This window comes from Choloepus didactylus, chromosome 8, assembly GCF_015220235.1.
Source record: "Choloepus didactylus isolate mChoDid1 chromosome 8, mChoDid1.pri, whole genome shotgun sequence".
Classification (NCBI taxonomy): domain Eukaryota; kingdom Metazoa; phylum Chordata; class Mammalia; order Pilosa; family Megalonychidae; genus Choloepus; species Choloepus didactylus.
In genome coordinates this window covers 139989863-140004364 of record NC_051314.1, presented here as the reverse complement: position 1 = coordinate 140004364, position 14502 = coordinate 139989863, and the positions used below count along the sequence as shown (strand labels likewise).

General features: G+C 34.7%; 1 pseudogene; it reads left to right on the top strand.

Annotated features, from left to right (window-relative positions):
• Positions 1 to 11119: 11119 nt before the first annotated feature.
• The window catches only part of LOC119542954, a 61470-nt pseudogene continuing 58087 nt past the window's right edge, over positions 11120 to 14502 (top strand).

The following is a 14502-nucleotide window of genomic DNA, read 5'->3' as shown; positions in this document are numbered from 1 at the left end:
TTTGGTGACTTTTCTCTGATCCTTCAACTCCTTCTTTTACTTTGAACTTTACTTTAAACTTTACTTCACAGCTTCTCCTATGATTATTTAAGGTCTTAGTCCTATAATAAATCATAGTTGTTCTTCTTTCCTGATTAAACCCTGATAAATACACCCTGGCCTTCATCTAGGTCAGTAATGTTCTTCATACCACCCAATAAATCACCTTCAGCATACTTGTCACAATTAAAACTGATAATTTGCATATTTACTCTGTATATTCTTTATTGGTCCTTGCAGAAGACAGCCATTTGTTTCTTGTTCACTTCTCTATTTCCAGCATTTTTCTCAAAAACCACTAAACTATTTATTAAGTTAGAACTTTACATAATTTCTCTGAGACTCATATAATGTCATCTTTACTGGATTGTTTTGAAGACTACGTTAGATAACATACAGCCAATGCCTATTACAGCACATGAAATACATAAAGCAATTACTAAATATATTTTCTGCCTTTCTTATGTACCCACATGGTTCAAAATATTTTTAGATATTCCTTTTTGCTTGATCTAGTTTCAAGAAATGAAAAGAGTTTAGCATTTATGTACAAATGTATTACAACAGGTGTTGTTTTATTTACCTGTATCTCTTTCAGCAAATTTAATTATTTAATGTGTCCTTAATATCTCTATCTTCCTATTTATACACATAAAATGCTTATTAAATTGCCTTAGAATTTAATTTTCGTCTTTTATTAAGAAAACTAATATACTATTATAACTTTCAAAAGTGAATTCCAGAGAAACATTTCAGCCTATATAATTTATACAAGACCACACCATTTCTCTAGATATATCACTTCCTCTTCATTTTGTAGAGTATCAGAAATAGACACTGACTATCTGAAGATATAATTATAAAATTTTAAGGAAAAAGTATAATTTTGTTTCTAACCAATATTATTTCAAACCCAATCTGGATTCAGGATATCATCTGAAAATGGGATACATTATGGAAATGTATTTGTTTTCTTCCCTGCATTAGTAATCTAGTTTTTAAAAATAGTATTGTGTAATTGCTTCCATCAAGAACAATGCATATGGTTAGACCACAGAGGGCTAATATCTCAAAAGAAACTTTGGTTTAAGAAGAGAATTAGATTTGGGAATCAAATCCTAACCCAACTACTTAGTAATTGTGTCAGGTATATTCATGGGGTTGATTAATTTTTAGTGGGTAAAGGAAAAAGTAGTTAGAGTACAAGATGGAAAGGCATTGGTATATGATTCTAAGATAAAGAGACAATTGACTGATTAGAAGATACCTAGTAGAGATGAACTGATGAGTAGACACCTAGTAGAGAAACCAAAAATAAACAATATAAATTGACCTTAAATCAAACACCATGCTCCAACTGCTGTCAAAATGCATGCAAGGATTAAGGTGACAACTTTAAGACATATTCTCAGAGTCCCTTTGTAAATGCATTCAGCCTTCCCTTCCATGAGTATTATGGAATTGAGTAATTGAGGACAGAAAATTAACATGAGCTACAAGTAGCATATTGCTTGTAATGATGGGGCCTCAGCAATTATGATCCAACTTCAAGGGACTGTTGGGTACTGAAGACTTTAGGTATTTCTGAGAAGTCAAAGAGGCTATGATTCACCATAATCTGAAAGATTAACCAACTGAGACACCTTTAAAATATCTCAATTACTATGTTTTACTCATAATTCCAAGAAGGCCATGACTACCTAAAGAAGAAGATCCTGGAACTAATAAAATGAGCAATTTAATCTCTTCATTCTCAGTTCTTTCACATGCAGTGTTAGGATTATAATAATCTCACAGTGAAGTTGGTGATGATTGAGATAAAGTCTACATGGCATCTACCACACTGTCAAAGTTTTTTTTTTTTTTTAATTAAAGAGAACAATTAAAAACAATTATTCACTGAGCAAAATGCATGGCTTCATGGAAAATGTAGACTTTGAACAGACTCCAGTCTCATGAGATTTGCAAATCTACTCAGTATAAATGCAGTAATATGTGGATTCATCAGCTTGATAAATAACAATTATATGCTAGCTAAAGAAGATACTGTGAATTGATTAAGGTCTTCCTTACACAAAAGTGTTGGCCGAGTCTATGTATCTGCGGTAAAATGTGAGTAATGAGAATTATAAACACTCTTAGAAGGGAGTATTTTAGAGTTAGACGTTAAATCTAGTAGATTTTTCTAAAGCCAGAAAATTTCATTTAAATACAGCAAACATTTAACCTCCACATTAGACATTTAAATGGAGCCCTAGTAAATCAATTAATTTCCTAATTTGTTTTGGACATCATGGAAGTGTTCAGCTATAATCTGGAATATATACATTTGTGACACCTGTTTATGGAGAATCCAGTTAATAAGAGGGTCAAATCATATTCTAAATTCAGACTTCCTGAATTCTTTTATTTTTATATCCAGAGTTTTGCCTGGGCAGAAAATTCTCTTAGCCACTTTCATATGGAAATTATTTCCACAATATGCACCATCAATATTCATCAAGTATCACACCAATTAACAAACCGTGAATAATCTGGAAGAAAAATTTAATGCATGAAAACCCACAAACATCTAGGTGGCTGTTAATAAGGCTATGTTTGAGGTAATCACACTCAGATTTAATTTTAAATATGCTTCCTTTAAGGAAGTGGTATCAATGTTAATTTAAGAATTTAATTTGTATGGCATTTTAATAAAATCTCTTTCAAGTAATCTTTGCAAAAACATCATGCCAGTGGCTTTACTTATCAGTCAACCATTTAATTTTCTTTCTTGCAATGAAACTGACTTTTCCATTTAAACTTTGGCTTTGACTTTTGTGCCATTAATATGATCCTATGGCAGTTATATAATTTATAAAACAATTAATTCTGGAATTAGTACTGACAGGACTTTCTTTTCAGCCTTAAGCAATATGAAAATTTAGTTGAGGCAACTTGAAGGTTGATCATTTCTGTAAGTGAGCTCAAACTGATTTTAAAATTTGTGTACATTCTAATTAATTGGCTTTTCATACAGCATTTTAAACTGGCAACTATTAAGCTCAGATAATTTCATAATATTTGTGTATCTTGTCTTGGCTAACCTTCATGACATAGGAAGAATGGATGGCAAGCTCTCCTATACAATGAAAACACCAAAGTATAGAAGAATTATAGAACTTTTCTAACAACTAATGAGAGGCAGAACTTTGACAAGATTATTCTTCCTGTTTCCTTATGTAAGTAATTTCCCCCATCAGTAGAAGAATAAAGTAAAGCCAGTAAATGCAGAGGAGAAAAAATTATAAAGATAGAAGCAGAAATTAATTATACTGAAAATTAAGATATAATAGAAAAGACCAACAAGAATAAAAAATGACTTTAACAAAGACTAATAAAGTAGATACATCAAATCAAGGATCAAGAGACAGCATGGATAAAGAATATTAGAAATGCAAAAGAGGATTAATTCTAGCTAGAGTAGAAGTTTTAAACATTACAAGAGAAAATATATAAAATGGTCTTTATGGCAATAAATTTAAAAATAGACAAAATAGTCATGTCCCGGAAAATGTAATTTACCAAAGCATAGTGAAGAAGAAATAGAAAACCTACATAGATGTATCATGACTAAATACTGGGCATAAACTTGTCCCCCACCCCCAACAAAAAAATCAGTAGAAACTTTCCAGGTCTGATGACTGCTTAGGTACATTATATCAAGCATTCAAGGAAGGGATTATTTCAATATTATAAAGCTTCCTAGAGCAGGGGGCAAAAGGGGATCACATCTCCATTCCACTGACAAAGCTAGCAACATAAGGCAAAAAGAGAAGGAAAAGAGAAAATTACTTTCCAATATTATCAACTATGAAAAAATCCAAATTAAATATTAGCAAACAAAATCCAGCAATGTGTTTATGGAAATATCAATTCACTGATATTTTTAACCTGCAAGAATATCTTTGCCTTTTACCTATTTATTTGATTTCTGATTTATTTCAACCATTGTATTAAATGGTTTCTTCTTGTGTTCATTTTCCTTATTTTTTTTGATCTTCCTTTCTTGCTTTCTCTTTTGATTTTATGAATATTTTTCATTCTCTTTCTGTTTCTATCTTGTCCTGTTTTTCCAGTTCATTTTTTTCTTGTTTTCTTCCACATTGATTATATTAATTTTCCTCGTTTCATATCCCTCTCTTTACATATCTGGAAGTTAGAGATTACAAATATCTACAATTTTTAACACAGTCTAAATGTAATCAATATCTTCACTCCCAACTGGAACAGGACCTTAAAAAGTTTTAGTCAAATTGCCCCCCTTCTAAATTTAGATGATATTGTGCTACAAAATTGTAGCTCTACCCTGTTTTTTTCCTTTACATTTTTATTGACACAGTCAATATTTGTTTTGATTTCCCTACAGATTTTCCAGCAACTGTGCCCATCATTCTTTATTGGTCATAGACATTCCATCCAAAATAATTTTCTTTGTGCCTGACGTATTTCCTTTATGATTCCACTTACTGAAGTTGAAGGTCTGCTGGTAGTAAATATTTATCCACTTTGTTTATTTGAAAACATCTTTGCTTTGCCCTCATAATGCAAAGACAATTTTGATTAGCATAGAAGTCAAAGTTGACATATATTTTATTATCATACATGGACAATACTATTCCACTGTCTTCTAGCTTCCACTGTTGCTGTTGTGTAGTCACTTGTCAGTTTGATGTAGCTCTTTTGTAGCTGATTTCCCTTAAGCTGCTCCCACGATCTCCTTGACTGGTGTTCTGAGCTTTACTGGCATGTGGTTAGGTATGAACATTTGGATTTTCTTCTACTTTTTTTATTGCTGTATATTTTTTTAAATCCTGTTTGGGTTTTGTTGGGATTCTTGGATTTGAAGTTCAGTGCATTTCAACGATTCTTGGTAAATCTCAGCTATTGACTTTTCAAATATTGCTTTGCCTCATTCTCTTTGAAATTTCCTCCTGGAAAACTGATTATATATTCATTAATTTATTTTCCATTGCAACTTTCTTGTCCTTTAATCCCTTTTTCTGATTTTTCTCTCTGTTTTCATATACCACATTAGGCATAATTTTTTTTTTTTGGAGGGGGCGGGATTTATCCTTCAGTTCATTAATTCTTTCATCACATGTGCTTATCTGCTATTTAATCCAGACTTTATGATTTGTTTTTTTTATTTTTTTATTCCTGAAAGTTTCATTTGGTTCTTTAAATATATATAATCATTTAGTGATTCTTTCCTTTTCAAAGTCAATTTCCAAGTTTATCTTTTATGTCTTTAACAATATAATGTACATTTTCCAAAATATTCTGTCTCTGAGATGGTTGTTGGAATTTCCGGATACATATGATATGTCTCTTTACTTTTATTTTATATTTTATGCTTACTTTATACAAAATGTCCTATATTCTGGGAAAACATTCATTTCATATTCTTGCTCATTAATTAGTTTTATTACTGTTTCTAATCAGCAATTCAACTTAACTGAGATTTCTATTTTGAAAACACATTTAAATTCCAACACTTCACCCAAATCTCTGAGGATAATAGCTAGACATAGTTTGAAGTATCCAGTTTGCTGTAAAAGGATTATTTCCTTGGGTGCCACTTTGTTACTTCTTATTAGCGGTGCTTGTTTTTTGGAAATGTTTTTGATTCTTGGTTAGCAAGTTGGGTTTGTTGTTTGAGATTCTGCCTCACCAGGTTCAATTCATCCTGATTGAAAGAGACTGGATCTGGCGGCTATGGTGGAAGGGTTTCTCTGAACATAGTGGCTCCCCTTCCTGCTTACTGTTGGTGATGACCTGGGTCCTGCTTCAGCTCTGTGCCCAAGGCTCACACGTGGTGCTTGGTGCTTTACCGACACAGAGGCGTCATCCCTGCTCAGTCAAGAGGGTTGAGGTGGCGTAAATCAATAGCTTGTTTTTCTGACCCCATTTCCCCTTTTAATTTCCACTGTCCCCTCCTGCCCCTGCTCCAGGCAATTCTGAGCTCTGAGTTTCCCTGAAACTGTCCATCACCAAGTGGTCTCTTTATGCACAGGTTTTGGAGTTTTGTCTCCTCCATTCTTGCTTCTCTTTGATTCTGATCACATCTCATTTCTACCTCTTAGGAAGTCCTGAGGAAGTTTGCTCCACCAATGTCTTTTCTTGTTTTTCAGGGCACATATGACTTTATTTTCTTAAAAGCAAATTATTGCCTGATGTTTCATTGGAACTTTTGATACAAAGAGCAGTTAGATGCTTATTTTCACATTACTGTAATTTTCCTATCCCATCCCTCTGACTTTTTTCTTTCTATTCTCTCATTCATTGAAATAGGATTATAACTTTAACGACTCCACAGCAGTTTTTAAATGGAGTTACCTTCAGCACTTTTTGGGAAAAAGAAAACATAAACCATGATTGAATTTTAGAGAGGATTTTTGCTATAGTGGCCAGTGGATGTCAAATCTAAAGTTTAAGGTAGTGCTATGAAGCGGTGTGCATTCTCTAGAGAAAACAGGAGGCTTAATTTTGGGTTCTTCAGCTGTCAGTCTATCCACAATGCTGATCAGGAACAAAGGACTGATTTCACCATGCTAAGTCTAACAAAATTTCACACTAAGTAGAAAAAGTAACACTTCTCCCAGCTGTTTAAAAATCAGTTTATGTGCTATATATAAGTAAAGGGTGAGAGGAGATGTCATCCTTTCTATTTTTATACTTGATTCTACTAAAGCTATATCTGCATCTATAGTTAACAAAATACTTATTTATAATACATCTACACATCTGTATTTGTATATCTATAAACACACAAGTATATGTGTGTATGTGTGTGTGTGTGTTTTCTTTGACCCAAAATGAAAAGCTCTACAGATGCAATCTAAGGAATTTAAATCCAAACTTGTAACCTCATAATTCAAGGATCCTCTCCTTCAGACACCTAAGAAAGCTTTAGAGAAATGGCCTGTTTCTTCTTGATTCAGCTCTTGGCTCTTGGTAGCCAGTATTTCTGGGTTCCTCCCAAATAACTTAGCTTGCTTGATACTTTTCATATTGTTGAGTCCTGCTTTTAGATGGGGCCCTTAGTGATAACTTTTCATTTATTTTGTTCTATTTTCTGTTAGTTTATCCAAAGCCCCATAATTTTGGAGACTTAACATCATACTTTTTATCCCTGTCCAATGAGGATCCTATCATTTGCAAAGAGATTTTTGGTCTTACATGGAAAGTTTCCACACCTGTGGCCCAGCCTTTCCCACTATTTTCACAAAGTCTTTTTTCTTTCTTATAAAGCCAAACCGAATGGGATGAACAGGTCTGTAAATATACTGATACCTCCAATCATTGTGCAGTATAAATGTCACATTATTCTAGGATTTTAAAACCAATATTCCGGCAGGAAGATTTCCTGAGATGAAATCACAAATTCAGAAGAAGTGAGATTTACACTGCGGCAGAGAAATGAATATAGATTTGGGGACATGGATCTCAGTTGGGTTCCTCTGTCTGTAATGCATGAGCTATGGGACTTTGCATTTGTCCTGACATTAAGTTCATAATCTTCAAGTGGGAATAATAATATCATTCCTTAGCATTGTTACAAAGATAAAAATACTGCATGTGAAGTCTCTAGTTTGATGACTAGCACATAATTGTTCCTAAATGGTGATAGGGTAATGGCGATTATAATTGTTTTTTTTTTTTTTTTTTTTGCTACTTTTGCCACCGTGGCTTCCTGTACTGTCAGTTCTGTCAAAGTATGGAATAATCCTCATCTACTGCCCATGCACACTCTCAGTATTCCAGCCTGGGTTTTGAGTTGTGCAGAAAAGGGCTACTTTGTCCCATATTATTCTCTCTTACCATACAATATTTCTGCTTAACCTGTTTATATCTTAGTTTTTTTCATCTGTGAAAAGGGAATAATAATCAAGGTGCCTCAAAGTCGCCATGAATGTTAAATACAATTATATATGTAAAGCAGCTAGGTTATGTGTTCATAGTAAAATTGTAAAAGAAATTACAGTTTCTCTTAGTGATACTTAATATTGTTAATTTCATAATAAATCCAAAACAAAACAAAACAAAAAAACAGCAAGCAAGAATTTCTGGGAAAACCCATTTAATAGCCTTAAAACTTCTCCCAGTTTGTCCCATATCCATTCACATTTCTTTCCTATACCCAAAGCAAAAATTATTTCCTTTGTTTTCTTTATAAGGGAGAGATGTTTCAGAGAGGAAATCAAGTAAATAATACAACTAGAAAAGGCTGTTAAAATGCCCACCCCTAAACAGATTTTGAAAAGATACTAAATAACCCATTGTCCCCAAAGAAAAGAAAAGCAAACAGATAAAATCACAATATACACCATGAAAAAAATCTCAAAGTGAAAAGGTAGTTACATAAAGAGCTTAGCAAACAATATAACTACTATAAATACATACATAATTTTATCATGTGCTGCTTCACTGCTAGCTCTGCTCCCTTTCAAATTGTTCTCACCCATCTGTTCAAGACAAAGCCACAGTGAGCCTCTTAAATTACTCACAGCTCTTAAAAATATACACTTTGGGTTGCAATTTTTAAAGTATGTAAGTTTTATTTAATGTGTTTATAGACAGTTTTATGTCTAGATTTGGAAGGAGAGAACATATTTCCCATAACCAAACCACTCTTAAACATTTAAGCATTTCACTCAATGTTAATTAAAGCCAGAAAATTTGTTGCAAAAAATTAAAATTTCAAGTTCATTGAAACCACATTTTGTAAAGTGTTTGGAAAATAACAAAGGTCTGGCAGGTGTCAGTGAAAATTAGCTGGCAGGGATTTTTATTTTTTGGTTTATTTTCTTTGCCACACTTCTTATTTCTAAAGACTCTATTATTCCTCAATATACTCAGGATGTTTTATAATTTCATTCCCAAGACTAGATGACATGAGTTTTGGCTAACCCATGGTGTACCAGATCATGAGATCTTGAAAACTGTCCAGTTACAAGTCAAAAGAATACTCTAGTAATCATGCTTATATATAGCCATTCTGTTCTAGATTTTTCTGCATGTAACTCTGACTCAAAAATTCAGCATGATATTTTCCATATTTTGTAAAACAATTCTATAACTGCTTCTAATTTATTTTTAATTACGTTAAAGTATATAAGGAAGAAAATTAATGTTGACTTTGGGGAAGAAACCATGTAGATAAATGAATCCATTTAGAGATAGTAGGCTACTTGCAACATTTTCTTCAGTAATATATGTGAAAATGGCATTGATGAGGATCAAGAATTATGAAGAATGAGCTCTTTAGTAGATTTGTTTGCTAAGGATCTGCAGATAGCAATAAAACACCAAGAAGAAACTGAGTCTACAGACACAATCCTACATTTGTCTACTCTCCAGGAGGAAGCAAGGGATACAGTGGCTTTTTTTTTCTCACCAGGGATTATGGAATATAGGAGAAAGCTGCTAGAAGCAAGAACCCAGTGTTATATCCCTTGCAGAATGTGACTGGGAAATGACCCCAGAGATTATTAGAAATGCTAAGGATGCAAGTTAATATCTTCTTTCCAAAAAAATGAACTGTTGATAATCTTCTGGAGCCTTAAATTGTACAAAAAATAGAAAGAAACTGATGGAGTAATACAAAGGATACAAAGTCAGAAAGCTTAAAGCCTCAAAGAAAATTGTTACAGTCTTCTAGGATGGTTACAAGGTTGCCAGTTTCACTTGGTTTTATATTTTTCTACATCCCCATTTTTCTGCTGTGAAATTATGATTTTGCTCTTAAAATTAAAGCTTACTTTTATTTAATAAACGTATAAAAAATCAAAGCACGAGCCATTTTGGGTTTTCTCTGATATTCTTATTTAGTCAAAGAATTTGCACAAAACCCTGAATTTCAAGCAAAGTTTAAGCAAAAATTTACTCTAAAACCAACATACCGAGATAGGTTACTTCTGAGTAGAGATGGTGAATACATCACTTGCATTTACTTTCATTAATTTAATTATCCACCAAAATCTACTAAAATGTCCACAATGAGGACATGCTTTTTTAAAAGACATAAACCCACAATGTTGCCTGGAATAATGTGCCTATCAAAGACAAGACTTTGGGAAGCAAAGTGGCTGCTTCAAAAGATTGTTATGCTGGAAATATTGCTATTAGGGAAGAAGAGTACATTATATTCTTACTGCACTGACAAACTGGTAGAATGAAAATTAACATCTCAAGGCACAGTTGAGAGAACCTGAGAGAAAGATTCTACAATTGCCATCAAATAGTTTCTTTAAGTTCTCGTGGCTGTAGCTCCAAAGTAACCAAAACACAGATTCCATTTATGGTGCAATTTGACTTCTCAATCTCATCAAATTTCTTCTATGATTGTCAGGTCATTGATAGGAAAAGAACACCACCTCGAGAATCGGAATGAAGATATTTTGGTGGTTTCATTGAATCTGAGCATGGTGACCTCTCTCCAAATCCTTTTAAGTTATCCTTAACAGCAGATCCTGCTCCTGCACCTGCTCCTTCTGCCTGGGAAGGTAGCATTCCCTTTCTTGAGGACACTGCAATGAGCTTACATTGAGAAGGAATGTGGATTTCCAAAATACCAACAGACTATCCCTCATTACTTCTAGTCTCATACTAAATTGAGGTCCAACATACCCCAAAAAATGTTCTTAGTTTATATCAAAAAAATAAGATATTTATGTAGAAATGGAATCCATGGGTATTTGACCAGTGTTGAGGGAAAATAACATTGGAATGGCGGAATGCATCAGCATAGGTACACTTGAGAGAGACTCTAGATACAATAGGTTTGCTTAAGTGGCTGGGAATGACTCCCACAATGTTTTCACAGAAGCCTAGACTCAGTGCTGGCCTACATTATACCAAGTTGAGTAGGGAGTTTCCCTGCTATAATGTAGAGGGATAAATCTAAAGATGTAGGGAAATGGGAAATTTGGAGTGGAATTACCACATATGATGGATGACTCACCTACCTCCTGATTGTGACTCCTGGCAGGGCTCAAAGGACACTCTTTGCACACAAATATTGAGCAGTGCATTGGAGATGGAGTGCCACCATTCTCTGGGAGTTTTGCCATCCTCCGGGAGCACTACCATCCTCCGGGAGCACTGTCATCCTCTGGGAGCACCGTCATCCTCTGGGAGCACCGTCATCCTCCGGGAGCACTATCATCCTCCGGGAGCACTGTAGGAAACATCTGCTGGCAGGATGGAGTTATGATGGGTCCACTTGAGGGAATGCCCTGCTACTGTGTCACAAGAGTGCTTTAACTCCTATCCTCATCCAAAGGGACCTGGGGCCATGAGCTGGAGTAACTATGCCTTTGAGAAAGTGAAAGAGGAAGACTGGGGACTACCTCACCCTGACTCTGAGCTGAACGTGTTCCTGAGGGAGTCACATCTCCCAAGAGGTGGAGATTTGTGATGGCTAGGTTATATATAGGTTTTTAGCTTGAATTTCTTGCCCAGGGTATTCAGTGGGTCCACAAATTTATCTGGAGTTTATTTTTCCACATTTGAATATGCCGTTAGAGTAGAAAAACTTGGAAAATGCCATAATTCCCCTCATTGGCTTCCCTTCACTGACTTGTCCCCTTTTGTAAAACTGCTTGAAAATGCACTTGTCTTTGCAATCACCTTTCTTCCTCTTTTCAGAAGGAAAGCATGTCTTCAGATTCACAACAAATCTTACTATGGTACCTTTAAATGGGTTGTTAAAATGTTCAGGGCAACCGAAGAAGTCATAAGTATTGACTTGTGAGGGGGCTTCTCTAGTCCTGTAGTTGTTCCTGCCTTCCTCCATTCTATACCTAGTCTTAGGGGATTAAGCTCGGCTCACGTTGAAATAGTCTTCATCTGAACAACTGAACCAATAGAGTACAGTGACATTGGTTTTTCTAAATGTATATGGAATGTTCCATGGGTCCCAGATCATTTCTTTTTCAGCTTGTCTTCACACTGTATAAAACCAACACACACAGTTTTACATGATTTATCTTATCAAATTCAGTATGTGTGACTCAATAAATAGTTAAAACATTTTTTAAGCAAATCATGCTGTCACATATTTATTCCAATTACAGGCAATCTTCATCGTATTTAATATTGATTATGCACTACCTCAACAAAAAATACATTCAATGTTATATATATATATATATATATATATATATATATATATATATATTATTGAGATCATTCACATACCATACAATTATCCAAAGATCCAAAGTGTACAATCAATTGCCCATGGTACCACATACAGCTGTGCATCCATCACCACAGTTTATTATTTTTTCAATTTTTAGAACATTTTCATTACTCCAGAAAAGAAATGAAGACCAAAAAAAAAAAAAAAAAAGAAGGAAACTCAAATCCTCCCATACCCCTAACCACCCCCTCTCCATTATTGACTCATAGCATTGGTATAGTACATTTGTTACTGTTGATGAAAGAATGTTAAAATACTACCAACTGTAGTATATGGTTTGCAACAGGTATATTTTTTCTATATGCCCCTCTATAATTAGCTTCTAGTTATAGTGTCATACATTTGTTCTAGTTCATGAGAGAGATTTCTATGTTTTGTACAGTTAATCACAGGCATTGTCCACCACAAGATTCACTGTTTTATACATTCCCAGCTTTAAACCTCCAACTTTCCTTCTGTCGACATACGTGACTCTGAGCTTTTCCTTTCTACCACATTCACACACCATTCAGCCCTGTTAGTTATTCTCACAATGTGCTACTGTCACCTCTGTCCATTTTCAAACATTTAGTTCATCCTAGTTGAACATTCTGCTCATAAGCAACCATTCCCCATTCTTTAGCCTTATTCTATATCCTGGTAACTTATATTTCATGTCTGTTAATTTACATATTATAATTAGTTCATATCAGTGAGACCCTCCAATATTTGTCCTTATGTGTCTGTGTTATTTCACTCAATATAGTTCCCTCAAGGTTTCATCATCAACCTATATTTTTTTAAGATGGTTTTGTTCACACACCATACATTCCATCCTAGGTAAACAATCGATGGTTCCCCGTAAAGCCATGTATTTATGTATGTATCTATATAAGGAAATCTCCATTTCTTCCACTGTGCCATTTTGGATGTATTATGTCCCCCAAAATGCCATGCTCTTTGATGAAATCTTATGTGGGCAGACGTTATTGGTATTGATTAGATTGGAATTTTTTGACTGAGTGTTTCCATGAAGATGTAACTCAATCAACTGTAAGTGAAAATGTTTGATTGGATAATTTCCATGGAGATGTTACTCCACCCATTCAGGGTGGGTGTTAATTGGATCACTGGAGTCATATAAAGGAATTCATAGACAGAGGAACTCAGAGCAACTGAGAGTGGCATTTTGGATAGAAGCTGCAGCCTAGAGAGGAACGTCCTGGGAGAAAGCCGTGGAGCAGATGCCAGCCACGTGCCTTCCCAGCTTACAGGTTTTCCAGACACCACTGGCCATCCTCTGGTGAAGGTACCTGATTGTTGATGCCTTGCCTAGCTAGGAAGCAACAAAAGGAAAGATATCATTAAACTAGAGTAGAATAAAGAGTCAGACAACATCACCAATGCCAAGAGTTCCAGAAACCTCCCCCATTCTCCCCACCGATGCATTCAGCTTTGGTATATTGCCTCCATTATATTAAGGGAAGCATAATACGATGTTTCTGTTAATTATAGTCTCTAGTTTGCATTGATTGTATTTTCCCCCAATCCCACCCTATTTTTAACACCTTGCAATATTGACATTCATTTGATCTCCCTCATGTAAAGACATATTTGTACCTTTTACCACAATCATTGAGCACCCTAGGTTTCACTGAGTTACACAGTCCCAGTCTTTATCTTTCTTCTTTCATTCTGGTGTCCCACATGGTCCTAACCTTCCTCTTTCAACCATACTCACAGTCATCTTTGTTCAGTGTACTTCATTGCTGTTCTACTATCTCCCAAAATTGTGTTCCAAATCTCTCACTCCTATCTTTTCCTTTCTCTCTGCAGTGCTCCCTTTAGAATTTCCCATAGAGAAGGTATCTTGTTCACAAACTCTGTCATTGTCTGTCTGTCAGAGAATATTTTAAACTCTCCCTTATATTTGAGGGACAGTTTTGCCAGATATAGGATTCTTGGTTGGTGGTTTTTCTCTTTCAGTATCTTAAATTTATCACCCCACTTCCTTCTTGCCTCTGTGGTTTCTATTGAGAAATTTGCACATGGTTTTATCCAGCTTCCTTTGTATGTGATAGACCACTTTTCTCTTGCTGCTTTCAGGATTCTTTCTTTATCTTTGATGGTTGATAATTCGATTATTAAGTGTCTTGGCATAGGTCTATTCAGATCTATTCCGTTTGGGGTATGATGCACTTCTTTGATCCATAATTTTATGTCTTTCATAAGAGATG